Source organism: Oncorhynchus gorbuscha, linkage group LG05 (assembly GCF_021184085.1).
Source record: "Oncorhynchus gorbuscha isolate QuinsamMale2020 ecotype Even-year linkage group LG05, OgorEven_v1.0, whole genome shotgun sequence".
Taxonomy (NCBI): domain Eukaryota; kingdom Metazoa; phylum Chordata; class Actinopteri; order Salmoniformes; family Salmonidae; genus Oncorhynchus; species Oncorhynchus gorbuscha.
The window spans coordinates 24691171-24703609 of NC_060177.1; the positions used below are offsets into that span (position 1 = coordinate 24691171).

General features: G+C 45.1%; 6 non-coding genes across 6 annotated transcripts; all 6 read right to left on the bottom strand.

Annotated features, from left to right (window-relative positions):
- Positions 1–880: 880 nt before the first annotated feature.
- trnar-acg lies at positions 881–953 on the bottom strand. The gene has a single exon. It is a non-coding gene; the product is annotated as a tRNA-Arg (tRNA).
- A 1631-nt stretch (positions 954–2584) lies between these two features.
- Positions 2585–2657, bottom strand: trnar-acg. Its single transcript has one exon. It is a non-coding gene; the product is annotated as a tRNA-Arg (tRNA).
- A 1629-nt stretch (positions 2658–4286) lies between these two features.
- trnar-acg lies at positions 4287–4359 on the bottom strand. The gene has a single exon. It is a non-coding gene; the product is annotated as a tRNA-Arg (tRNA).
- A 1630-nt stretch (positions 4360–5989) lies between these two features.
- On the bottom strand, positions 5990–6062 carry trnar-acg. Its single transcript has one exon. It is a non-coding gene; the product is annotated as a tRNA-Arg (tRNA).
- Positions 6063–7691: 1629 nt separating this feature from the next.
- Positions 7692–7764, bottom strand: trnar-acg. The gene has a single exon. It is a non-coding gene; the product is annotated as a tRNA-Arg (tRNA).
- Positions 7765–11090: 3326 nt separating this feature from the next.
- On the bottom strand, positions 11091–11163 carry trnar-acg. The gene has a single exon. It is a non-coding gene; the product is annotated as a tRNA-Arg (tRNA).
- Between the last annotated feature and the right edge of the window lie 1276 nt (positions 11164–12439).

Consider the following 12439-nt stretch of genomic DNA (forward strand, 5'->3'; position numbering starts at 1 on the left):
AGACATTTCTGGGGGGAATGGCCCTAGCCCTCACCCTCCGATCCAACAGGTCCCAGACGTGCTCAATAGGATTGAGGTGCGGGTTCTTCGCTGGCCATGGCAGAACACTGACATTCCTGTCTTGCAGGAAATCACACACAGAACGAGCAGTATGGCTGGTGGCATTGTCATGCTGGAGGGTCACGTCAGGATGAGCCTGCAGGAAGGGTACCACATGAGCGGGGAGGATGTCTTCCTTGTAACACACAGCATTGAGATTGCCTGCAATGACAAGCTCAGTCTGATGATGCTGTGACACACCGCCCCAGACCAGGACGTACCCTCCACCTCCATCCCGCTCCAGAGTACAGGCCTCGGTGTAACACTCATTCCTTCGACAATAAACGCATATCCGACCATCACCCCTGGTGAGACAAAACCGCAACTCGTCAATGAGGAGCACTTTTTGACAGTCCTGTCTGGTCCAACAAAGGTGGGTTTGTGCCCACGCAGATGAGCAGGGACCCTGGGCATCTTTCTTTTGGTGTTTTTCAGAGTCAGTAGAAAGGCCTCTTTAGTGTCCTAAGTTTTCAAAACTTCTTAATTGCCTACCATCTGTAAGCTGTTAGTGTCTTAATGATGTTCCACATATGCATGTTCATTAATTGTTTATGGTTCATTGAACACGCATGGGAAACAGTGTTTAATCCCATTAAAATGAAGATCTGTGAAGTTATTTGTATTTTTACGAATTATCTTTGAAAGACAAGGTCCTGAAAAAGGGAAGTTTCTTTTTTGTGGGGGTTTATGAGGTATAAATTATTGGTGCATGTAGGCAAAGACACTCAGCACAAATTGAAAAGATATCGCTCATTTCCAAATCTCACTCAGACAAAATGCACGAGCTTGCCAGGAGTCGAACCTAGAATCTTCTGATCCGTAGTCAGACGCGTTATCCATTGCGCCACAAGCCCGATACTAAATCCACCCTAACTCTGCTGTAATTGGTCAATTCTGGATACTTTGTAGCAGACGGTAATATGATTGGTTATTATGGTTATAAGGCGCATCAGATTTGCGGACATTGAGGGGATTCGAATCATCTGGGCCAGGCGCCCGGTTAGGGTGTTTGGCACCTGGTGAAATTTGGAATCGAACTGCTTCCCCGGGCGTGAGCACCGTTCAAAGCCCCGGCGAAGTCGGCTCAAAACAAAAGTGACGTAATTATGTATGTCGATTAATGAGTAGGATTCAGTGTTTTCACCTGCAAAAGTGATTGTTTTATTTGTTGAAAACGCGTTATCGGCCTTCCCAATGAAAACGACTTAGAAAATTTGAACATATATTTCATGGAAAAGTTACGTTGAATGTTTCTGGAACACGCACTATGCTGCCTTGTTGACAACATGATCGAGCGGTGAGGGCCCTCCTCGGCCGATAAAGCGTAACAAACTTAACATTTATAAATATTTGTATGAACATACCAAGATTGAACAACTGAGACATAAACTGAACAAGTTCCACAGACATGTGACTAACATAAATGGAATAACGTGTCCCTGAACAAAGGGGGGTGAAAATCAAAAGTAACAGTCAGTATCTGGTGTGGCCACCAGCTGCATTAAGAACTGCAGTGCATCTCCTCCTCATGGACTGCACCAGATTTGCCAGTTCTTGCGGTGAGATGTTACCCCACTCTTCCACCAAGGCAACTGCAAGTTCCCAGACATTTCTGGGGGGAATGGCCCTAGCCCTCACCCTCCGATCCAACAGGTCCCAGACGTGCTCAATAGGATTGAGGTGCGGGTTCTTCGCTGGCCATGGCAGAACACTGACATTCCTGTCTTGCAGGAAATCACACACAGAACGAGCAGTATGGCTGGTGGCATTGTCATGCTGGAGGGTCACGTCAGGATGAGCCTGCAGGAAGGGTACCACATGAGCGGGGAGGATGTCTTCCTTGTAACACACAGCATTGAGATTGCCTGCAATGACAAGCTCAGTCTGATGATGCTGTGACACACCGCCCCAGACCAGGACGTACCCTCCACCTCCATCCCGCTCCAGAGTACAGGCCTCGGTGTAACACTCATTCCTTCGACAATAAACGCATATCCGACCATCACCCCTGGTGAGACAAAACCGCAACTCGTCAATGAGGAGCACTTTTTGACAGTCCTGTCTGGTCCAACAAAGGTGGGTTTGTGCCCACGCAGATGAGCAGGGACCCTGGGCATCTTTCTTTTGGTGTTTTTCAGAGTCAGTAGAAAGGCCTCTTTAGTGTCCTAAGTTTTCAAAACTTCTTAATTGCCTACCATCTGTAAGCTGTTAGTGTCTTAATGATGTTCCACATATGCATGTTCATTAATTGTTTATGGTTCATTGAACACGCATGGGAAACAGTGTTTAATCCCATTAAAATGAAGATCTGTGAAGTTATTTGTATTTTTACGAATTATCTTTGAAAGACAAGGTCCTGAAAAAGGGAAGTTTCTTTTTTTGTGGGGGTTTATGAGGTATAAATTATTGGTGCATGTAGGCAAAGACACTCAGCACAAATTGAAAAGATATCGCTCATTTCCAAATCTCACTCAGACAAAATGCACGAGCTTGCCAGGAGTCGAACCTAGAATCTTCTGATCCGTAGTCAGACGCGTTATCCATTGCGCCACAAGCCCGATACTAAATCCACCCTAACTCTGCTGTAATTGGTCAATTCTGGATACTTTGTAGCAGACGGTAATATGATTGGTTATTATGGTTATAAGGCGCATCAGATTTGCGGACATTGAGGGATTCGAATCATCTGGGCCAGGCGCCCGGTTAGGGTGTTTGGCACCTGGTGAAATTTGGAATCGAACTGCTTCCCGGGCGTGAGCACCGTTCAAAGCCCCGGCGAAGTCGGCTCAAAACAAAAGTGACGTAATTATGTATGTCGATTAATGAGTAGGATTCAGTGTTTTCACCTGCAAAAGTGATTGTTTTATTTGTTGAAAACGCGTTATCGGCCTTCCCAATGAAAACGACTTAGAAAATTTGAACATATATTTCATGGAAAAGTTACGTTGAATGTTTCTGGAACACGCACTATGCTGCCTTGTTGACAACATGATCGAGCGGTGAGGGCCCTCCTCGGCCGATAAAGCGTAACAAACTTAACATTTATAAATATTTGTATGAACATACCAAGATTGAACAACTGAGACATAAACTGAACAAGTTCCACAGACATGTGACTAACATAAATGGAATAACGTGTCCCTGAACAAAGGGGGGTGAAAATCAAAAGTAACAGTCAGTATCTGGTGTGGCCACCAGCTGCATTAAGAACTGCAGTGCATCTCCTCCTCATGGACTGCACCAGATTTGCCAGTTCTTGCGGTGAGATGTTACCCCACTCTTCCACCAAGGCAACTGCAAGTTCCCAGACATTTCTGGGGGGAATGGCCCTAGCCCTCACCCTCCGATCCAACAGGTCCCAGACGTGCTCAATAGGATTGAGGTGCGGGTTCTTCGCTGGCCATGGCAGAACACTGACATTCCTGTCTTGCAGGAAATCACACACAGAACGAGCAGTATGGCTGGTGGCATTGTCATGCTGGAGGGTCACGTCAGGATGAGCCTGCAGGAAGGGTACCACATGAGCGGGGAGGATGTCTTCCTTGTAACACACAGCATTGAGATTGCCTGCAATGACAAGCTCAGTCTGATGATGCTGTGACACACCGCCCCAGACCAGGACGTACCCTCCACCTCCATCCCGCTCCAGAGTACAGGCCTCGGTGTAACACTCATTCCTTCGACAATAAACGCATATCCGACCATCACCCCTGGTGAGACAAAACCGCAACTCGTCAATGAGGAGCACTTTTTGACAGTCCTGTCTGGTCCAACAAAGGTGGGTTTGTGCCCACGCAGATGAGCAGGGACCCTGGGCATCTTTCTTTTGGTGTTTTTCAGAGTCAGTAGAAAGGCCTCTTTAGTGTCCTAAGTTTTCAAAACTTCTTAATTGCCTACCATCTGTAAGCTGTTAGTGTCTTAATGATGTTCCACATATGCATGTTCATTAATTGTTTATGGTTCATTGAACACGCATGGGAAACAGTGTTTAATCCCATTAAAATGAAGATCTGTGAAGTTATTTGTATTTTTACGAATTATCTTTGAAAGACAAGGTCCTGAAAAAGGGAAGTTTCTTTTTTTGTGGGGGTTTATGAGGTATAAATTATTGGTGCATGTAGGCAAAGACACTCAGCACAAATTGAAAAGATATCGCTCATTTCCAAATCTCACTCAGACAAAATGCACGAGCTTGCCAGGAGTCGAACCTAGAATCTTCTGATCCGTAGTCAGACGCGTTATCCATTGCGCCACAAGCCCGATACTAAATCCACCCTGACTCTGCTGTAATTGGTCAATTCTGGATACTTTGTAGCAGACGGTAATATGATTGGTTATTATGGTTATAAGGCGCATCAGATTTGCGGACATTGAGGGGATTCGAATCATCTGGGCCAGGCGCCCGGTTAGGGTGTTTGGCACCTGGTGAAATTTGGAATCGAACTGCTTCCCGGGCGTGAGCACCGTTCAAAGCCCCGGCGAAGTCGGCTCAAAACAAAAGTGACGTAATTATGTATGTCGATTAATGAGTAGGATTCAGTGTTTTCACCTGCAAAAGTGATTGTTTTATTTGTTGAAAACGCGTTATCGGCCTTCCCAATGAAAACGACTTAGAAAATTTGAACATATATTTCATGGAAAAGTTACGTTGAATGTTTCTGGAACACGCACTATGCTGCCTTGTTGACAACATGATCGAGCGGTGAGGGCCCTCCTCGGCCGATAAAGCGTAACAAACTTAACATTTATAAATATTTGTATGAACATACCAAGATTGAACAACTGAGACATAAACTGAACAAGTTCCACAGACATGTGACTAACATAAATGGAATAACGTGTCCCTGAACAAAGGGGGGTGAAAATCAAAAGTAACAGTCAGTATCTGGTGTGGCCACCAGCTGCATTAAGAACTGCAGTGCATCTCCTCCTCATGGACTGCACCAGATTTGCCAGTTCTTGCGGTGAGATGTTACCCCACTCTTCCACCAAGGCAACTGCAAGTTCCCAGACATTTCTGGGGGGAATGGCCCTAGCCCTCACCCTCCGATCCAACAGGTCCCAGACGTGCTCAATAGGATTGAGGTGCGGGTTCTTCGCTGGCCATGGCAGAACACTGACATTCCTGTCTTGCAGGAAATCACACACAGAACGAGCAGTATGGCTGGTGGCATTGTCATGCTGGAGGGTCACGTCAGGATGAGCCTGCAGGAAGGGTACCACATGAGCGGGGAGGATGTCTTCCTTGTAACACACAGCATTGAGATTGCCTGCAATGACAAGCTCAGTCTGATGATGCTGTGACACACCGCCCCAGACCAGGACGTACCCTCCACCTCCATCCCGCTCCAGAGTACAGGCCTCGGTGTAACACTCATTCCTTCGACAATAAACGCATATCCGACCATCACCCCTGGTGAGACAAAACCGCAACTCGTCAATGAGGAGCACTTTTTGACAGTCCTGTCTGGTCCAACAAAGGTGGGTTTGTGCCCACGCAGATGAGCAGGGACCCTGGGCATCTTTCTTTTGGTGTTTTTCAGAGTCAGTAGAAAGGCCTCTTTAGTGTCCTAAGTTTTCAAAACTTCTTAATTGCCTACCATCTGTAAGCTGTTAGTGTCTTAATGATGTTCCACATATGCATGTTCATTAATTGTTTATGGTTCATTGAACACGCATGGGAAACAGTGTTTAATCCCATTAAAATGAAGATCTGTGAAGTTATTTGTATTTTTACGAATTATCTTTGAAAGACAAGGTCCTGAAAAAGGGAAGTTTCTTTTTTTGTGGGGGTTTATGAGGTATAAATTATTGGTGCATGTAGGCAAAGACACTCAGCACAAATTGAAAAGATATCGCTCATTTCCAAATCTCACTCAGACAAAATGCACGAGCTTGCCAGGAGTCGAACCTAGAATCTTCTGATCCGTAGTCAGACGCGTTATCCATTGCGCCACAAGCCCGATACTAAATCCACCCTGACTCTGCTGTAATTGGTCAATTCTGGATACTTTGTAGCAGACGGTAATATGATTGGTTATTATGGTTATAAGGCGCATCAGATTTGCGGACATTGAGGGGATTCGAATCATCTGGGCCAGGCGCCCGGTTAGGGTGTTTGGCACCTGGTGAAATTTGGAATCGAACTGCTTCCCGGGCGTGAGCACCGTTCAAAGCCCCGGCGAAGTCGGCTCAAAACAAAAGTGACGTAATTATGTATGTCGATTAATGAGTAGGATTCAGTGTTTTCACCTGCAAAAGTGATTGTTTTATTTGTTGAAAACGCGTTATCGGCCTTCCCAATGAAAACGACTTAGAAAATTTGAACATATATTTCATGGAAAAGTTACGTTGAATGTTTCTGGAACACGCACTATGCTGCCTTGTTGACAACATGATCGAGCGGTGAGGGCCCTCCTCGGCCGATAAAGCGTAACAAACTTAACATTTATAAATATTTGTATGAACATACCAAGATTGAACAACTGAGACATAAACTGAACAAGTTCCACAGACATGTGACTAACATAAATGGAATAACGTGTCCCTGAACAAAGGGGGGTGAAAATCAAAAGTAACAGTCAGTATCTGGTGTGGCCACCAGCTGCATTAAGAACTGCAGTGCATCTCCTCCTCATGGACTGCACCAGATTTGCCAGTTCTTGCGGTGAGATGTTACCCCACTCTTCCACCAAGGCAACTGCAAGTTCCCAGACATTTCTGGGGGGAATGGCCCTAGCCCTCACCCTCCGATCCAACAGGTCCCAGACGTGCTCAATAGGATTGAGGTGCGGGTTCTTCGCTGGCCATGGCAGAACACTGACATTCCTGTCTTGCAGGAAATCACACACAGAACGAGCAGTATGGCTGGTGGCATTGTCATGCTGGAGGGTCACGTCAGGATGAGCCTGCAGGAAGGGTACCACATGAGCGGGGAGGATGTCTTCCTTGTAACACACAGCATTGAGATTGCCTGCAATGACAAGCTCAGTCTGATGATGCTGTGACACACCGCCCCAGACCAGGACGTACCCTCCACCTCCATCCCGCTCCAGAGTACAGGCCTCGGTGTAACACTCATTCCTTCGACAATAAACGCATATCCGACCATCACCCCTGGTGAGACAAAACCGCAACTCGTCAATGAGGAGCACTTTTTGACAGTCCTGTCTGGTCCAACAAAGGTGGGTTTGTGCCCACGCAGATGAGCAGGGACCCTGGGCATCTTTCTTTTGGTGTTTTTCAGAGTCAGTAGAAAGGCCTCTTTAGTGTCCTAAGTTTTCAAAACTTCTTAATTGCCTACCATCTGTAAGCTGTTAGTGTCTTAATGATGTTCCACATATGCATGTTCATTAATTGTTTATGGTTCATTGAACACGCATGGGAAACAGTGTTTAATCCCATTAAAATGAAGATCTGTGAAGTTATTTGTATTTTTACGAATTATCTTTGAAAGACAAGGTCCTGAAAAAGGGAAGTTTCTTTTTTGTGGGGGTTTATGAGGTATAAATTATTGGTGCATGTAGGCAAAGACACTCAGCACAAATTGAAAAGATATCGCTCATTTCCAAATCTCACTCAGACAAAATGCACGAGCTTGCCAGGAGTCGAACCTAGAATCTTCTGATCCGTAGTCAGACGCGTTATCCATTGCGCCACAAGCCCGATACTAAATCCACCCTGACTCTGCTGTAATTGGTCAATTCTGGATACTTTGTAGCAGACGGTAATATGATTGGTTATTATGGTTATAAGGCGCATCAGATTTGCGGACATTGAGGGATTCGAATCATCTGGGCCAGGCGCCCGGTTAGGGTGTTTGGCACCTGGTGAAATTTGGAATCGAACTGCTTCCCGGGCGTGAGCACCGTTCAAAGCCCCGGCGAAGTCGGCTCAAAACAAAAGTGACGTAATTATGTATGTCGATTAATGAGTAGGATTCAGTGTTTTCACCTGCAAAAGTGATTGTTTTATTTGTTGAAAACGCGTTATCGGCCTTCCCAATGAAAACGACTTAGAAAATTTGAACATATATTTCATGGAAAAGTTACGTTGAATGTTTCTGGAACACGCACTATGCTGCCTTGTTGACAACATGATCGAGCGGTGAGGGCCCTCCTCGGCCGATAAAGCGTAACAAACTTAACATTTATAAATATTTGTATGAACATACCAAGATTGAACAACTGAGACATAAACTGAACAAGTTCCACAGACATGTGACTAACATAAATGGAATAACGTGTCCCTGAACAAAGGGGTGAAAATCAAAAGTAACAGTCAGTATCTGGTGTGGCCACCAGCTGCATTAAGAACTGCAGTGCATCTCCTCCTCATGGACTGCACCAGATTTGCCAGTTCTTGCGGTGAGATGTTACCCCACTCTTCCACCAAGGCAACTGCAAGTTCCCAGACATTTCTGGGGGGAATGGCCCTAGCCCTCACCCTCCGATCCAACAGGTCCCAGACGTGCTCAATAGGATTGAGGTGCGGGTTCTTCGCTGGCCATGGCAGAACACTGACATTCCTGTCTTGCAGGAAATCACACACAGAACGAGCAGTATGGCTGGTGGCATTGTCATGCTGGAGGGTCACGTCAGGATGAGCCTGCAGGAAGGGTACCACATGAGCGGGGAGGATGTCTTCCTTGTAACACACAGCATTGAGATTGCCTGCAATGACAAGCTCAGTCTGATGATGCTGTGACACACCGCCCCAGACCAGGACGCACCCTCCACCTCCATCCCGCTCCAGAGTACAGGCCTCGGTGTAACACTCATTCCTTCGACAATAAACGCATATCCGACCATCACCCCTGGTGAGACAAAACCGCAACTCGTCAATGAGGAGCACTTTTGACAGTCCTGTCTGGTCCAACAAAGGTGGGTTTGTGCCCACGCAGATGAGCAGGGACCCTGGGCATCTTTCTTTTGGTGTTTTTCAGAGTCAGTAGAAAGGCCTCTTTAGTGTCCTAAGTTTTCAAAACTTCTTAATTGCCTACCATCTGTAAGCTGTTAGTGTCTTAATGATGTTCCACATATGCATGTTCATTAATTGTTTATGGTTCATTGAACACGCATGGGAAACAGTGTTTAATCCCATTAAAATGAAGATCTGTGAAGTTATTTGTATTTTTACGAATTATCTTTGAAAGACAAGGTCCTGAAAAAGGGAAGTTTCTTTTTTGTGGGGGTTTATGAGGTATAAATTATTGGTGCATGTAGGCAAAGACACTCAGCACAAATTGAAAAGATATCGCTCATTTCCAAATCTCACTCAGACAAAATGCACGAGCTTGCCAGAGTCGAACCTAGAATCTTCTGATCCGTAGTCAGACGCGTTATCCATTGCGCCACAAGCCCGATACTAAATCCACCCTAACTCTGCTGTAATTGGTCAATTCTGGATACTTTGTAGCAGACGGTAATATGATTGGTTATTATGGTTATAAGGCGCATCAGATTTGCGGACATTGAGGGATTCGAATCATCTGGGCCAGGCGCCCGGTTAGGGTGTTTGGCACCTGGTGAAATTTGGAATCGAACTGCTTCCCGGGCGTGAGCACCGTTCAAAGCCCCGGCGAAGTCGGCTCAAAACAAAAGTGACGTAATTATGTATGTCGATTAATGAGTAGGATTCAGTGTTTTCACCTGCAAAAGTGATTGTTTTATTTGTTGAAAACGCGTTATCGGCCTTCCCAATGAAAACGACTTAGAAAATTTGAACATATATTTCATGGAAAAGTTACGTTGAATGTTTCTGGAACACGCACTATGCTGCCTTGTTGACAACATGATCGAGCGGTGAGGGCCCTCCTCGGCCGATAAAGCGTAACAAACTTAACATTTATAAATATTTGTATGAACATACCAAGATTGAACAACTGAGACATAAACTGAACAAGTTCCACAGACATGTGACTAACATAAATGGAATAACGTGTCCCTGAACAAAGGGGGGTGAAAATCAAAAGTAACAGTCAGTATCTGGTGTGGCCACCAGCTGCATTAAGAACTGCAGTGCATCTCCTCCTCATGGACTGCACCAGATTTGCCAGTTCTTGCGGTGAGATGTTACCCCACTCTTCCACCAAGGCAACTGCAAGTTCCCAGACATTTCTGGGGGGAATGGCCCTAGCCCTCACCCTCCGATCCAACAGGTCCCAGACGTGCTCAATAGGATTGAGGTGCGGGTTCTTCGCTGGCCATGGCAGAACACTGACATTCCTGTCTTGCAGGAAATCACACACAGAACGAGCAGTATGGCTGGTGGCATTGTCATGCTGGAGGGTCACGTCAGGATGAGCCTGCAGGAAGGGTACCACATGAGCGGGGAGGATGTCTTCCTTGTAACACACAGCATTGAGATTGCCTGCAATGACAAGCTCAGTCTGATGATGCTGTGACACACCGCCCCAGACCAGGACGTACCCTCCACCTCCATCCCGCTCCAGAGTACAGGCCTCGGTGTAACACTCATTCCTTCGACAATAAACGCATATCCGACCATCACCCCTGGTGAGACAAAACCGCAACTCGTCAATGAGGAGCACTTTTTGACAGTCCTGTCTGGTCCAACAAAGGTGGGTTTGTGCCCACGCAGATGAGCAGGGACCCTGGGCATCTTTCTTTTGGTGTTTTTCAGAGTCAGTAGAAAGGCCTCTTTAGTGTCCTAAGTTTTCAAAACTTCTTAATTGCCTACCATCTGTAAGCTGTTAGTGTCTTAATGATGTTCCACATATGCATGTTCATTAATTGTTTATGGTTCATTGAACACGCATGGGAAACAGTGTTTAATCCCATTAAAATGAAGATCTGTGAAGTTATTTGTATTTTTACGAATTATCTTTGAAAGACAAGGTCCTGAAAAAGGGAAGTTTCTTTTTTTGTGGGGGTTTATGAGGTATAAATTATTGGTGCATGTAGGCAAAGACACTCAGCACAAATTGAAAAGATATCGCTCATTTCCAAATCTCACTCAGACAAAATGCACGAGCTTGCCAGGAGTCGAACCTAGAATCTTCTGATCCGTAGTCAGACGCGTTATCCATTGCGCCACAAGCCCGTCTCACAACAGTAGAGGCTCCGTAGGTTACCTCCTGCTCTGTGAAGAAAGGCAGAAGAAAAGCGTATTTGTTCTGAGTCGGATACTTCAGTCGGCAGGGGCGGCTCTATCTTTTTAGGGGCTTAAACTGGACTTGGTTGGGGTCTCCCCACCTCACCGCAAAACATTCTAGCGGGTCGGCCCCCTTTCCCTTCCCCCGTGACAGCTGAGAGGAAATTTTATGTTTTCATGTTCATTGTCTGCAGTTCTACACATTTTTCCTTGGGGCAGATAGAAAATGTTGACATTTTATAAGGAATATAACGCAATTCTAGATTTTTTTCATGGGGCAGAGATACATTTTTTTTTATAGCAGATTCAGAGCTAATTTCAAGCAATGATACCTATTTTGCTATAGGATGGAGAGACATTTTAGCCATTTTAAAGATAATTTCCTACAATTCTAAACATTTTGCCATGACTTATTTCATGTTAATATGATATCTTCGCTATTCGATTACTACAGGTTTAGATAGCTGGCTAGACTAACTACTAATCTAAGAATTGACATGGGTAATTGTCAGCCAATCCAGTGACTGACATAAAATAAAAACTGCTGATGCACAATCAACTGGTGTATTCTACTATTCTTACTCTCAATAGTAAGTTGAGACCCTGACTAAATAAATAAAACATTGGTTTGTTTGTATCTTTCAATTTTCTCCAACTACAGTATCTGTTTTCCAACCTAATTTATATAAAAAGATGTATAAAAAATATTGACAATCATGAATTTTTACTAAGATTCAAATGTTATAGAGATATTGTCAAATGGTTGCAAATAAGTAATTATAATTATAACATTTTGTACAAATTAGGATTCACAACCTGTGTACACAAAGTCATATTCATACATTTTAGAAAAATATTCATCCTCTGTCCCCAGGATTCATTCACAGGCCTCCCTCTCCCTCTTTAATGAGACCCCTGCTATTTGTATGACACCAGACTGGATAAGATGGCCCAGCACACAGCAGGACTGCTCTCCCTGTCCCAGTTGTGTCTGAGGGAAATTAGATCCTACCCTGGACAAACTGTCCCCCTGGTTTCCCCAGAGAGCTTTGTCCCAGAGATAGCTCGGTGCTATGAAGCGAATGTGCATCTGAAGCAGGCCCCAAGCAAAACAGCCTACCTACACCCTTATGGGCTGCAGTGTTCAGGCATAAAACCAATCTGCAGAACAGGACACTGATTTGACAGGGACCATGGTTATACTTCACATGGCCCTCATAGCCCT